This window comes from Seriola lalandi, unplaced genomic scaffold (assembly GCF_002814215.2).
Source record: "Seriola lalandi dorsalis isolate HSWRI2012SDOR001 ecotype SW California unplaced genomic scaffold, Sedor1 jcf7180002054972, whole genome shotgun sequence".
Lineage (NCBI taxonomy): Eukaryota > Metazoa > Chordata > Actinopteri > Carangiformes > Carangidae > Seriola > Seriola lalandi.
The window spans coordinates 374,463-388,716 of NW_019525660.1; the positions used below are offsets into that span (position 1 = coordinate 374,463).

The 14,254-nt window shown below is 37.4% G+C and overlaps 1 protein-coding gene across 1 annotated transcript in view; it reads right to left on the minus strand.

Annotated features, from left to right (window-relative positions):
• lingo2 (leucine rich repeat and Ig domain containing 2) overlaps window positions 1–14,039 on the minus strand; it is an 81,787-nt gene extending 67,748 nt beyond the window's left edge. The window contains exon 1 of the mRNA XM_023397978.2: window positions 13,957–14,039. The gene's annotated coding sequence lies outside the window, so the exon portion shown is untranslated. The remainder of the gene's footprint in view (window positions 1–13,956) is intronic.
• Window positions 14,040–14,254: the final 215 nt, after the last annotated feature.

Sequence of the window (14,254 nt, forward strand, 5' to 3'; positions counted from 1 at the left end):
GACCACTTATCACTTGCAACACGGAACAAACCAAGCGGGCAAGAAAAGGGAAATTTCATTTGTCAAAGATGAATTATCAGTCTGCGAGGTGCAGGGCAAAGCCAACAAGTTATTTATAACCTTTAAATATTATTTTATAAGTCAAACAAGGGTAAACCTGCTGCTTCATAGAAAAACAAAAAACAAAAAAACAAACATTTTAGCCACCCAGTCACCTTAAAACATTGCCAATGCCAACAAGTTTGCATGATGTTTGACCCAAGCGAAGTTTGAGCAACCTAAGCACCACAGCAGGGAAACAGGGAAGTCTTGGCCGCCTTTGAGCATTAAAAAAAAAAAAAAAAAAAAAAAAGAGTTCTGCACACAATGGCTCCGGCACTGGCCCAGGCCTGCATCTCCTCCCCAGAGGTACAGAGAACTTTTAATCTAATTAAACCAAGACTGGGAAAGACAACTTGAAAGATAAGGGTGCCATAGAGAGTGTGCTGCCTGGCACCACTGCAATTCATCCTTCTCAGTAGTGACTAAAGCTAGTTATTAAGTCCTTGAGGGTGACAAGGGTGCAGTCAGGAATGGTTCACCAAGTGACAGTATTAAATAGCAGCTCGGTTTGACAGCTGCAGTCTTGTTGAGATTGACAACACAATCACAGCAGGGTGACTGACAAAAAACGGGCACGGACAATTCATCTTTAGGGTTTTTTTTTACTTTTTCCTGATCTAGTAGAGTGAACAATAAAAACATAAATACTGCACAGACAAGAAGGTGCTGGTCTGTTTAAAATATTCCTTGGGTGAGTTAAAAATAATACAACAGTGGAAAATAACAAATTACTGGATGAAATGAAATTGCAGTATATAAATCTCCATTGTTACCAGATTTTTTGCCCGGATTAAATATTGTCGAGAATCCACAATGGTATTGTAATAGTAATAAAAATACAGTTAACTCTTTCTCATTTGGGATTTGGTGCTTATGATGCGTTATCAACAGCTTTCTTCTGTCTTTATTTGAATCCACTTGATTATGTTTGGTGGTGGTAAATGCAGTACAGTAGACGAGGACTGCAGAGGGAGGTTTTAACTATATGGTCTTCCATTGCGTCCTGAACCTACATCTGTAAAAAAAAACACACTGGAGTTATAAATATTTCTTTCGGCTAAGAAAATCTTTTTATTTGAGTTATTTATGCCTGATGAGTCAACTGGGTCCATAATGAATCTTAAAAGTTTGTGATGGCCTGTTTTCATATGCTGGATATAAAAAAATATTTTCCTCTAGTGGAAAGCTGAATGTGTACACATGACATTGTTAAAACTCCCCTGATTTCAACCCTAATGGTGCCTACATGGCTAAACAAGAAACAGCAAAAACACTATTAAAACACTGGTGAGGACACTGAGAGCTAATCACCCTGTATGGGCTTAGAATTAATATAAGAAGATAATGCAGTGTAATTAGTTATGGGCTGTCAAGCACTGTTTCTGGTCTGAACCAAAGCTAAAAGGTTAGGCGGCATGTTACTGACACGTGGCATATAGGTGTAATTATAGTAACTTTATTAAAATGGCAATGGTTGAATGAATGAATTAAAGATAAAAGATAAAGATAAAATCAGAAAATATAGTCCAAATAAAGTTTGTTGCTGATGATCTCTTAATTGGCAGTCACTGTTCCCTAGGGTGGTGTTGTACTTTTGAAGTAAAACATCAAAATAAATTGATGATTTATTTAATCTGTTACATGTGTTTTCAAGTTCACTTAATTTTAACTGGATGATCCCCATCACAACATTAATATATTTAAAAAAAAATGTAAAAATGCCATGCTGTCGAAAAGAAGGTGATTGGATATTTTCTGACGGGATGGCACAGACTATGGCTCAGAGACAGTGCTTATAATGTACAACAATAGCTGGCAATACAAATTCTACAGAGAAAAACCCATCATTCCTTTTATTCTTCCAGACTCTGAGATAGTTCCAAGCTGTGAGTGTGACTGTAAGTGGCTTTCATGTATTGCTTGCCAGGAGGGTCATGCACAGCAGGTAATAATTCCACTACAGTATGTAGTAATAATTAGCAATCTTCATTGTGCAGCTGCAGGGGTATTTGCTGTCCCGTCAAAGAAAAAAAAACAAAAACCCTGCTTTCTGAGACATGAGGAAACTATGGTGACAAGAGCTCAAACACTGTGGCATGCAAACACAGTATGGATGAATATAAATTACCTCTATGGTCACTCTCTGAAATGTGTTTAATCGTAATGTGAAGTGCACAACTGTTTTCTTTACAATGCGTGTTTTTACTGCAGTCAAGCACTCACCATGTACTGCTCAATAAGAATGAAATACGTGTGTATAAAAGCAATTAGGGTTTATCTCAAATGCATTCATCCACACACTGCAAACTTAATTAATAAAGCTACCCACAGCTGTGCCCACATGCCACATGCAATAAAAATGCCACACATTTAACCCTTTAGCTGTAGCTTACACCAGAAACAGAGCACACATCATTCCATAAATACTGATAGTGTACTACCCTTTCATATTAATTTCAAGTCCAAACACAGTGATAAACTCCTGATGTCCTTTACACCAAAATTTAACATGTTCCAGGGGAAAACCTCAAAGCAGTGTCTGGGGGAGTTTACCTGCCCTTTGACACCCCTCCTGCCGCTTTCAGACACCGGTGTCTTAATTATGATGGTGATGATATTCATTTTGTTTGGAAATGAGATAATAAGCATGGAACATCATTATAAGTTCCCAAGCTCTTCATTTGAGCCACTATCAGCTATAATATCCAAACTGCAGTCAATTACTGTGCCGTTTGCAAGTTACAGTGACCTTATACAAGCTGCCAAATGGCCAATTTCTTCACACCCCTCTGCATCCCAGCATGCTTTGCCTTTTCTTATTCACTGCCTACTTCTTAAATGCCACATTTGTTCCTGTTTATTCCCAAAGAGGTTCCTTTTGTTTCATTTTTCTTTTTCAATAAGGCTATTGGCTTAAAGGTATTGGTAATATGGATTTCATTACCCTCAAAAATGTCTGTCTCTCTTTCTGTCTGTACTAAAAATAAAAACAAACAAAAGATCCCTAGGGTAAGAGAGTATTGATGCTTTTTGTGATTTGGGAAAGCTGTCCCTTTGAATATACAGTAGATGGAAAGTCACTAATAAACATAAATATAATATCCGTTAATACAGCAGGCACCATGTAGCGGAACTAAATATAGTTTAAGCTGAGTGCACTATATGATTTTTATGGTAGAGTAAACCATAATCACCTGTACCAACAAACTGATAATGGCCTCTGCCTGGCAGTGTTCCTAGCCCATCTCCTCGGGGTAATGACCCCTCAGAGCCACTGAACTTGCTGTGTATGCTTATGCTACACTGCTCGGAGTTTTACCGTCCTCACCGCACACACGAGAGGTCGGGTTCACCTTCAGTCAGGCGTTAAAATGAAGTCCACTCCCTCACAGAGCCCATCACTCACGACCATTCGACTCCCAATTGAACACATAAAATGTAGTCTTATGAGCTAGCTGCATCATATATTTCCCTGTAAATGGGTGAAGACTATGTCCATCTAGAAAGGAAGAGGTTTCATAACGTAAAATAGGGTGGTGGAAGACAGAGGTTTCTCCTCCCGTTTCAAAAAAATTCAAAATTACAATGTACTGATATTGTCCTATTTACCCAGGCTAGGTATAGTATTGGTAAGAAAGGCTGGGCACCCCAGTCCTTCCAGGGATCCAAGTGTGACTATGCTCTTTTAACCACAATATATTCATCAATTCTGTCTCTGCTATAGTTCAAAGATCAACCTCTTTGCATAGCCTTCCCAGGTTATACATACAAATTGGATATGCATTTCACCAGAGGGATCAGAGAACAGGGTCAGCCACAGAGCAGTGCCCATGGAGCAGTTGTGGGTGGTTCAGTCATGTGCTCAAGCTCACTTGGTGGTGGATGGTTGATGTAATACCTTCCAGTTGCAAGCTCACAAATGCACCCTTCTGTCAGCGACAGAGATCAAATCAGCAACCCTTAGATTGTTGGTTGGTCTGTCTTCAAGAGAAAGTCATAGTTCTTCAGGTTCAAGGACCCTTGTGAAGGACATTTGATTGTAAGCTTATGCAGACTATTGACTGTAAAAACAACTTGTGTCTCTGTGGCATCACCCAAAGCAAACGTTCTAAAGTTTGGATTATTTGATTAATTGTTGAATCAATCGGAACATTGATTATGCAATGTTTACCGGTAAAAATTTTGATAATTGTTCAAACTTCTTAAATGTGAGGATTTGCTTCCTTTCCTCTTTCCTTTCCTTTCTTTTCCGTTCCTTTGCTTTCTTAAACGATAGTAAACTGAATACCTTTGGGCTCGGACTATGGATCAGAAAAAATGAAAACTGCAGCCCTGGTTTGGATTTCAGTTTACTGCTTAACACAATTTTTGAGGCAGAAATGTATCTATCACTTCAGCAAATGTGGTCCAAATCATATTTATCTTAAAGCTTCACAGTAATATATGGTTTTGAGTATATGTGGACCCAGAGGAACTTGTGCCCTGACCCTACAGTGAAATGCACCCAAGGATACATATCGCTATGGTGATACTATGGTGAAAACAAAACAGTATCACTACTACTGTTACTAAAGACTCTTTCGAAGAATACTCCCGTTTAAAAACCCAGTAACATACATTCTCATTCAGGATGTTTGTTATTCAGTACAACCACAGTTTTTCTGTTGGATACTGAGCAGCTCCAGTGAAGCAGAGGCCCTGAAGTGCCTTCTCTCACCTTGTTGTGTATGTGTGTGTGTGTGTGTGATTTTTGGACAGGGGCCATAGGATATGTGAGACTGAAGGTTGATGGTCCAGTGCTCCTGCCCAGGAAACTACCTCCCTCTCAATCACCTTATTCAAAGTGCTGTAAGCTTGTTAGGTGCAGTATTGCTCCTCTCACTCTAATTTCCTGCATGACATAGTCTTATTTGTTTCATTGCGGTTGCTCCACTGGCCATTTACCTATCAGCATTTTCAGCCAGTCATAGTATCTTCACCAGCACTTGACTTCTTTACAGAGGAGTTACAGTGGGAATCTCTTTTGCTGATGAAACCATGACGTGAAACCAAAGTCAACACCATATCTATTCTTATAAACTCATATTCAAAAATATTTTCTTTTATAAAGTAATGTTAAAATAAGTCGTTTTTCTAGGTGATGCAGTAAATGTAAATGTGCTGTCAGCATTATATACAGTATGCTGACCAAGCACGGCCACTTTAATCTGCATTAATGCTTCACTCATCCATCTGAGCACACGACCTGCCCTGATGCTTGTGATTGGCTGGAGGTGTCCTAGGATCAACAACTGCATAACATGGATTGATTGTTGTGAGACACTAACAATCTTCCTTGTATCATTCTGCAGGTTTTATCTGTGACAACAAACTAGTTAGCTACAATGACAATGTGGTAGCTTTTCTTTGTAGGTTTATAATATATTAAACATTTCTTAAACTGGTTAACTGTTAAAAAGGCCAACAAAACCATTTTCTTTCCCCCTAAAAAAGTTTCCATTTTCTATCTTTTCCTGAACATTACAATATGTAGCCACCATAATTATATTTACCTTATTTATCTACTAGCAGAGTTATTTTACAATATAGTTTGTAAGGCCAACCAAAGCATTCCCGATTCTCATATAACAAATAAGCCAGTATTCTATATACTCTTTTAAAACTAAGCCCAAGTATATAGACAGTACCGTTGGTATTTTAAGTTGTATTACCCTCTCTCAGTAACTCTATCTGTCCATAGCCAGGTCCCTGACTACTATTGATCTGTATCCCTGCTCCTTTTCAACTGTGTTGTGAGAAAATGTTCCATGAAATATTTATTTTCCCTGCATTTCCCCCTCTTTCAAATCTGGGCTATCCTTCCCAGTCACACCTGCTGATCCAAGCCATTTTTTGAGACAGGGATTTAGCCCTCAGTTGGCTCTGCCTAGTGCATAACATTCGGTGGGTTAGAGCCGCATCGCTGCACATTAAAGGTTGAAGTGGAGGGAACATGGCGATTGTTGGCAGAAGTGTCATGGGTGTTATTACCCCATCCACCTGATCATCATCTGCTGCTGCTGCTGCTGATGATAAAGTTTGTGGAGATAAGGTGTTAGAGGGCGTGAGAGAGAAAGGGAGAAAGAAAAAGACAAAGGGAGAGAGAGAGGAGGTTTTTGAATACACAGCTGATTTGGGGTTGGCTTTTCTAAATGGGGACAAAATTGGTTTCGTCATTTAGAATTCACTTATCTCCTTCAAAACAGTGTAACCTGGTTTCCGTCTTAAACTGGGCTAAGTATACAGAGGTTATGTTTAAATTTAGTATAATCCTCATGAGAATGAACATGTCAACAAAATATCCTTATATACTCTAGGTCAAGTGTGTGCATATGTTTGAATGCCATATATGTACAGGTGAAAGGATTTCTGTGGGATTATATAATGTGCAGTGAATGTATAATTCAGTGAGTGAGGACAGGAAACAGATTACTGTGGTCTGCATGTGATCTGTTGCATGTAAATGTTCACGTTGACCCCACAATAGTTGAGCTGGCTATGCACTCAATACTCTGCTTCACATTTTATATTTCTTCTTTCTCTGTACCAAACTCACAAACACTGCACAGAGCCAAAGTTTTCATAAAGCCCCATATACACACAGATCACGGCATCCATAAATAATAGAGCACACATAAATTAAACATCGAAGTTGAGTTTGCGATAGCCGCTCACTGCTGGCCGACTAAGACTCCTCATTCTCCCCCGCCAAGATTTAATTAGAAGCCTTGCATTTCCTGTATGGAAAACAACAGAAAAAAACAAACAAACATGGGGGAAGAAAGCCACAGGGAGCGTACCCTTTGATTTCCACCACTGAACTCTGTTATTACAGTTTGCAATAATTGTGGGCTATGTGAGAGGACAGAGCCTTGAACAGGAACATCTAATAAACACCTGGTTTCTGCCCTCTTTTATTCACCTTTGCTATCTTCAAAGATTTGCACTCCCTACCACCTTCTTACAACCCTCCAGTTCCTTCATGCATAACGGTTTGCATTTATAGAGGCTGTGCAGATGCTGCACAAATTGCCTGGCAACCAAAGTCAGTGCCAAAATGGAAGCCCAGTGGAGAGTTAGTTGTGTGCAAACAATGTCGAAATACATAAATAACCAGGGATGAAATAGAGATGCCTACATGAAAATGATATTGTTGATGTAGACGTAGGTCCGTTCAATGATATAATATAAGCTGCATCTAATGCAATTCTGATCTGCAATCTTCAGAAATAATAAAATGATTATCAAAATTGTACATTAATCTATTAAAATAAGATAAGTAGTGTAGTTACACTACTTACTCTAGACTATATATATACATATATAGTGTATATCAATTTAAAATATTTACAAATAAAATATAAAATAGCCAGATGAGAAAGTCTTATCTACACTTAAATTGGAAAATTATGCAGAAAATATAAAGTATGTATATTTTTTCATACTAAAACTTGTATTCCAATGCACAACATGTTCAATTCAAAGAGTCAGCTCAGACTTGTTTCCCAAAGCATGCAGAAAGCCCTGTGCTGTATTCAAGCTGTGTAGATGTAGCTGTACTCAGACATGTGAAACTTAAACCTTTTACACACAAAACAAACACTTTCAGGAATACAGTTTACATGTTATGCACATCAATAATTGAAGGTTAAGATTCCACAAGCCATTTTCGTCTATTTGTCATATGAAAACTTCACATATACCAATTACAGTATGGCTGTCTAGGCAAGGAAAGATAATTGTTTTTGACTTTATATGCATAATTCATGCTTTTTGCATTCAAAGACATCGTGTTTCTTTGTAATGCTTCCTTGTTTGCCCAACTAAAAACACAAACCTGACTTATTTCATTGCCTTTTCAGGTTGGGCTTATTAGGTTTAGATAATTCAATCTGTGATCTTCCTGATCACAGTTTGAATTATCACAATTATGAGACATTTTATGAGATCCATCTAAGCAGGACACAAAAGTAAATGTCTTTTTGCCAGCTCATTCTTAATTATGGCTTTGGTGATATTGAGACTGACATTTAAGATCCCTATTTTTGTGAAAGACCTGAATGAGGCCCATCTGGTCTAAGTAGGGCACTGGGGATGACAGCGCGGCAGCATGTTAATATGTTCTCTCAGAGATGAGGGGGCCGCTGTGTTACAGAGAAGATGATGATGGCGCTCTCAGTCACGTTCACTCACTTAACAAACCTTGTCTCCTCTTGATCATTCTTGACAGTAACAAAAGGGGTGAATATTCTCTAATCAAGGCCAAAAATTCTGATCACTGCTGGCATGTCCCTAATCAGCCCATAATAGCATTTTGAGGACAGTGTCAGTGGATAATGACAGGTTAGTCATACTAAACAATAAGAGATGACGGGTTTCCATCCTCTGAAAGATACGTGTCCTAAAAATACTGGTGGCACAAGATTATTTGACACTGGGGAACCTGAGGTGCTCGTGAATACCTGAGTTAGCCTGAGGAGGACTGAGAAAATACTGTAAAGCAAGCCTCATCATATCCAAGTCAAAAAGTAACGCATGCTTTAATTTATACATGTAGCTTTCTGCATGAATAAATCATTTTGCCACTTTAAAGGAATATATGTTAAAATGTATTTAACATTTCAGTTATTGGGGTGCAACCTTTATGTATCAAGTTAAACTAGAATTGCAGTGTCACGTTGTTGCAGGACATATGTTCACAATCTCCCCTTCTGTTCCTGAGTTACAGCACTGATAACAGCCACAAGTGCTTTTGCAGAAAATAATGAAGTCAGAATGAATTTTGACACACATTTGGATATAAAATGTCAATACTTTATCATTCTATCCTATTAGACATTTGTATGAAATTTTGTCATAATTAATGTAGTAATTCTTATTATGGCTAAAAATGTGTTTTTTGAGGTCACAGTGCTCTTGCCCTTGGACAATCAATTTCTGATTAGTTCATCTTTGAGTTCAAGTGAGTGTTTGTGCCAGATGCAATGAAATTCTTCCAGGTGTTACTGAGATTTTGCGTTCATGTGAATGGGACAGATGGACCACCTGAGAACAATATGTCTCCAGGCATAAAAATAAAAAAAAATGTATACTTAATAGAAAGTAGTTCCACACAACAACAACAACAACAACAACAATAAAGCATCATTTGGTATTATTTGCAATATAATTGCCAAAGGCTTGAGAAAATAATGATGAATCAATATACTTGGTGGAGATACGAATCTATTACCAAGAATAATGAGGCCTGTGGGCAGCACAGAAATTATAAGAGACAAGATGAATGCTGTGTGTTTTCCATTATTATGACTGTGTCTTACTGGAAATGGAAAGAAATACATCTGTGTCTAGTAGACCAACTGTCCACCTCATTATGAAGAAGAAAAGTTTAACAACTACTCAGAGACAAGAATTTGAATTTCTGACATTTCACAGTAATCATCATAAAATAAAACACGGGCAAATACTAAGACAGCACGTGTGTATTCCCTCTGCATCCTTCACTAAACTACAGTTGTCCAAGAATGAAAAGGGAGCCTTTTCCTTCAAGCTTCAACAAAGGAAAATAAAAAATTCAGATCTATAACAAATTATAACTAGGTGCAGTACATCTTTGCGGGTTTATCCCTGTCTTCTATCTGTAGTGAGTAGGCTTCCCTCTCCAAACCAGTCTTCTTACTGTGTTCTCCCTTTGTAACAGTGGCCAGGCTTTCCATTACGTTTCAATGTGCTGTCAGAGCCTACCTCTTCCAGAGAGATTATTTTTCCCTTTTACATCTCAAAGTGTGCAGCCAGATCTAATAATACCATATCCAATTGATGTTGGGGAAAATGTAGCACTTCATTTGAAAAAAAAAATAATAACATATATATATATATATATATATGAAAACAAAAAGAAAACACATCCTGCATCCACAAACGTCAGCACCAGAATCTCTAATCCCCGCTGGATAAACACTCGTATTTTTGCCTTAACGATAATTAAAAGCTCTGTCACAGTTTTCTCTGGCATGTGGAATGAAGTGTGGCAGGTGATAAAATTGAAGGTAAACCGTGAGGTATTTTGAAATGTAATGCATACTGACTACTGCTCACCTCTTCTCCCAGCTGAGAAAATGGGAAGGCGGTGGAGAAATAGAGGCCATTTCCTGCTGAGAAAAGATTTGGAAGAAGCACATCTCACAGCGCTAAAGGCCAGGTGGTGTGTTTACTTTTGATCTCTTTTTTTCATAATAAAAGTGAGCAAACCTTCTTTACATACATACATACATACATATATATATATATATATATATATATACACATATACATATACACATATACATATACACATATACATATACACATATACATATATATATATATATATACACATATATATATATATATACACATATACATATATATATATATATACACATATACATATATATATACACATATACATATATATATACACATATACATATATATATATACACATATACATATATATATACACATATACATATATATATATATATATATATATACATATATACATATATGTATGTATGTCCATTTTACATGTATTTTGTCTACGAATTTGTGTATCAGGTTAATTTGGTAATCTCAGTCTTTTTATATTTTTTTCAGACAAATTCAATAATTCACACATATAATTCCAGATGTATTAATCACTTACATCTTCCAAGATTTAGAACAGCTCACTGTCAATAGTTTATCAGATTCAGGTGAGCACATCTATGGAATAAATACGATCATACTACAAAACAGTCCTCCTCTTTCTCAAACTTTAAAATCAGACTTAGAACTTATTCGATGAGCCAGACCACCTGAATTTTGTATCTTGTGGCCTCATTTATTCTGCTGTTTTGTAGCAATTGTAGTATTACTATTTTGCTCATTTAACATATGACATGAAATAGATACTAGTCCTATTTATTTATTTATTTGTCGGTGCTATTTTGTGTGTATGCGAGTGTTTTAATTTATAAACTGTGATTTTCATTGTAATTGTTTGTAATTTCCAATTGTCTTTTTGGGTTTTTTAATCTCACCCACACAATCCTTTTTTTTATTCATTTGGAGTATTATGCCTTTTTAAAATTATTTGTGAAAATAAATGAATCAAAACAATTTTTGTAAATTTGTAGGGTTACTTGCAAACAGTTTGAATACATAAAGAGAACAAAGCAATATTAGTCCAAGCTCCAATATTTGCTTACAATACTCAATCATATTATTTGTATTAGAATATATAATATATAGATTATAGAATAGAATATATTTTATGTATATATAATTACAGGTCTGAGCTGGTGGTATTGACTGTCATGGAAATTCAGCTCCCATGATGCAACCTGTGGAAACTTCCGCTCACTGGTTGACAACTTTACTACACTCCCTTGGGAGATTTGTTTTCTCTCTTTTTTTAATTGATTAGAGATGTTACAGTTTATGAGGCAACTGAATTTAACAAACAACAGCAGCTGGATAATCAGCCTGTGCGTCCAGATGTATGTGAGTTTTGGAACAGACACATCAAACTTTGTCTCAATAAAGACCTCTCTGAAGGAACACGACATCTTGATTTAGATGCAAAACACAATCCCATGCTCGGCTGGCTCCTCCCATGAGGTGCCAGGAGATTAAGATTTAATGGTGATACCGAGGGAATGACACTATCTGTCTGCAGCCTCCCATCTCTTCACACAACATCACCTCTGTTGCTTTTCTATCGCTTTCTCTCCCCCCAACACAGATGTAGACGCACTTGACTACACAGTCATGCATACACTCAAATTTGGGCACACACACAACTATGTGCATGCTCCCCACAGGCGCCTGCCTACACGCACACGTGCGCACACACGCACACGCACGCACACACACACACACACACACACACACTTTTAGACACTCATAAGTGCAATCTAAAATCTGACAAAAGCTCAGGAACTGGCAGATGAAGTCAACTGAAGACTGACTTGTAAATTAATACTCGTCAAGATGATCTTCTGGTTGTACGAATACTGGAATTGGCTTAAGAAAATCTGGATTTGCACTCAACATGCTTGGCAAAACAAACATGTCTGAAGGGGCTGCACTGTTCTACACTGTTTAACATTGTAACGAACAGAGCGGATGTCATCAATTACCGTGATCTATATCCTAACTAAACTAAATCACTGTAGTACAACACACAATTCTAGTATATCTCTGTCTAGTAGTAACCACACCATCTGTAGTGTGTGCTGACTTAAGGAGGAGCTACATTGTTCTGTAGGTCTGCAGGAAAACATGACTGATGTCTACATTTATAATATAGTGAAGTCAACATAACATCAACACAACTAAGAAAACAGAGAATCCCTTCATTTGGGGGAGAGTGATGAAATGCAACCTACGGTAAATGAGTTAAGAATTTGTCTTTGAGCTGTAGAAAGTGTATAAATTCCCCCCTATCTGAAGGGGGAAAAACCCCAACCACCTCCAATTATGAAAAATTAATTTCAGGCCCTGTAAAACATCAACTTATCCTCTCCTTTGCTCCCGTCTTCATTACTACATCTGAGGTCACCTAACAATAAAGCATAACTATGGATCTTAATAAGCTGCTTGCAAAGGTGAGCTATGGGCTCGTTTTTTACAGGACAGTCTCCTGGATTCACGGGGTCAGACAATGTCATGAAAAGAGCAGGTCGTCAAAGTTATGATTTACCATATTACATCGACACACAGATAATATACTGTAATGGCCTTTGGTTTAGAATATCCATATGCATCTCTTATGTGTCATGCTTTTATTTTCTTAAATAGTAGAAAGCATGTCATGAATGGCGCTGAACTTTTTAATGTGAAAAGGAAACGTCAAACTTAATTATCTGATCATATATATGAATAAGTACATAATAATTCAGATTCCCTCAGTATGACTGCCTATTATAACTTGAAAGCACCGCATGAAGAGAAATACGCAGTACTCGCTCTACTCTGCAATCCATGATCTTAAATTATTTATGAATCGTAGGTGTTTTCTTTAGAAGCTGTGAAGAGTTCATGGACTGCATTGTAAATTCAAAGGATGCTCCCGATTCAACTGAAAATCCGAGGTGACAACGTGAAGCCTTTTCCTCAGGTGGCAAACATCCAGCTGTTTTGACCTGCTTGTCCTGGTTGCATTGATGAGGGATCAAGGCATCATTCAGAAATAATTTGTATGTCAGCGGTCAGAGAGACTGCAACAGGGGACATCGACTCATCAATGCAACTCAGCGACACAGAGCACATCGAGCAAAAGGAGCTGGAAGACTTGAACATGTCCAGTGCCTCAAAGCTAAAGCTATAGTTTATACAGGATATATATTCTCTGAAGATACTCTCTGTATATATCTGAATAATACTGGAGCCCAACAAAGCCCTGTACAATAAATTCCATTGGACCATACTTATGTAATTGTTGGTCTTTTACTAGAGGACTCTGGCCAGTAAAGTAATATATAGGCTTTTCTCACTCTTTGCAGTGACCATAAATGAAGAAAGAGAAACATGTTGCAGCAATAGAAAGACTGAAATGGTTGGATGAGAGCCACACATTGAAGTTCAAGATAGTTACAGGTAGTGAGTAACATAATTATGTCACCCTGACCTAACAGAAACCACAGAGTCTTTTATACGCTTATGTTATTTGTCCATTTCTCTCTACCATAAAGGCAACAGGATTGATGTAAAAGGAATGAAATCTTCCAGAAATGAACACACAAGTTTCTGGAACAAAACAGCTATGACACACAAATGTCTGCTGCTTACCACTTTGAGAAGCAATCATCCCCTCAGCCATGGCCTATTCTTTTCTCTCTTCTTTTGCTGTGGTTGTCCCTATTTTCTGTCTTTTATCTAGAAGTAGAGGAGAAGAAAGAAGTAGAAACGAAAAGAAAAATTACAGGTAAGCTTATAAAGCACAATGAGAATCAATACATGAAGATCACAATTTCAAACATCTTGAAAACACCATGCTTAGAAATTAGATGGACACAGAAGAGATGGGGAATCAATAGTAGAAACAGTGACAGTGCATCAGCAAAAGCTTCACTGTATGCTGAGCTTT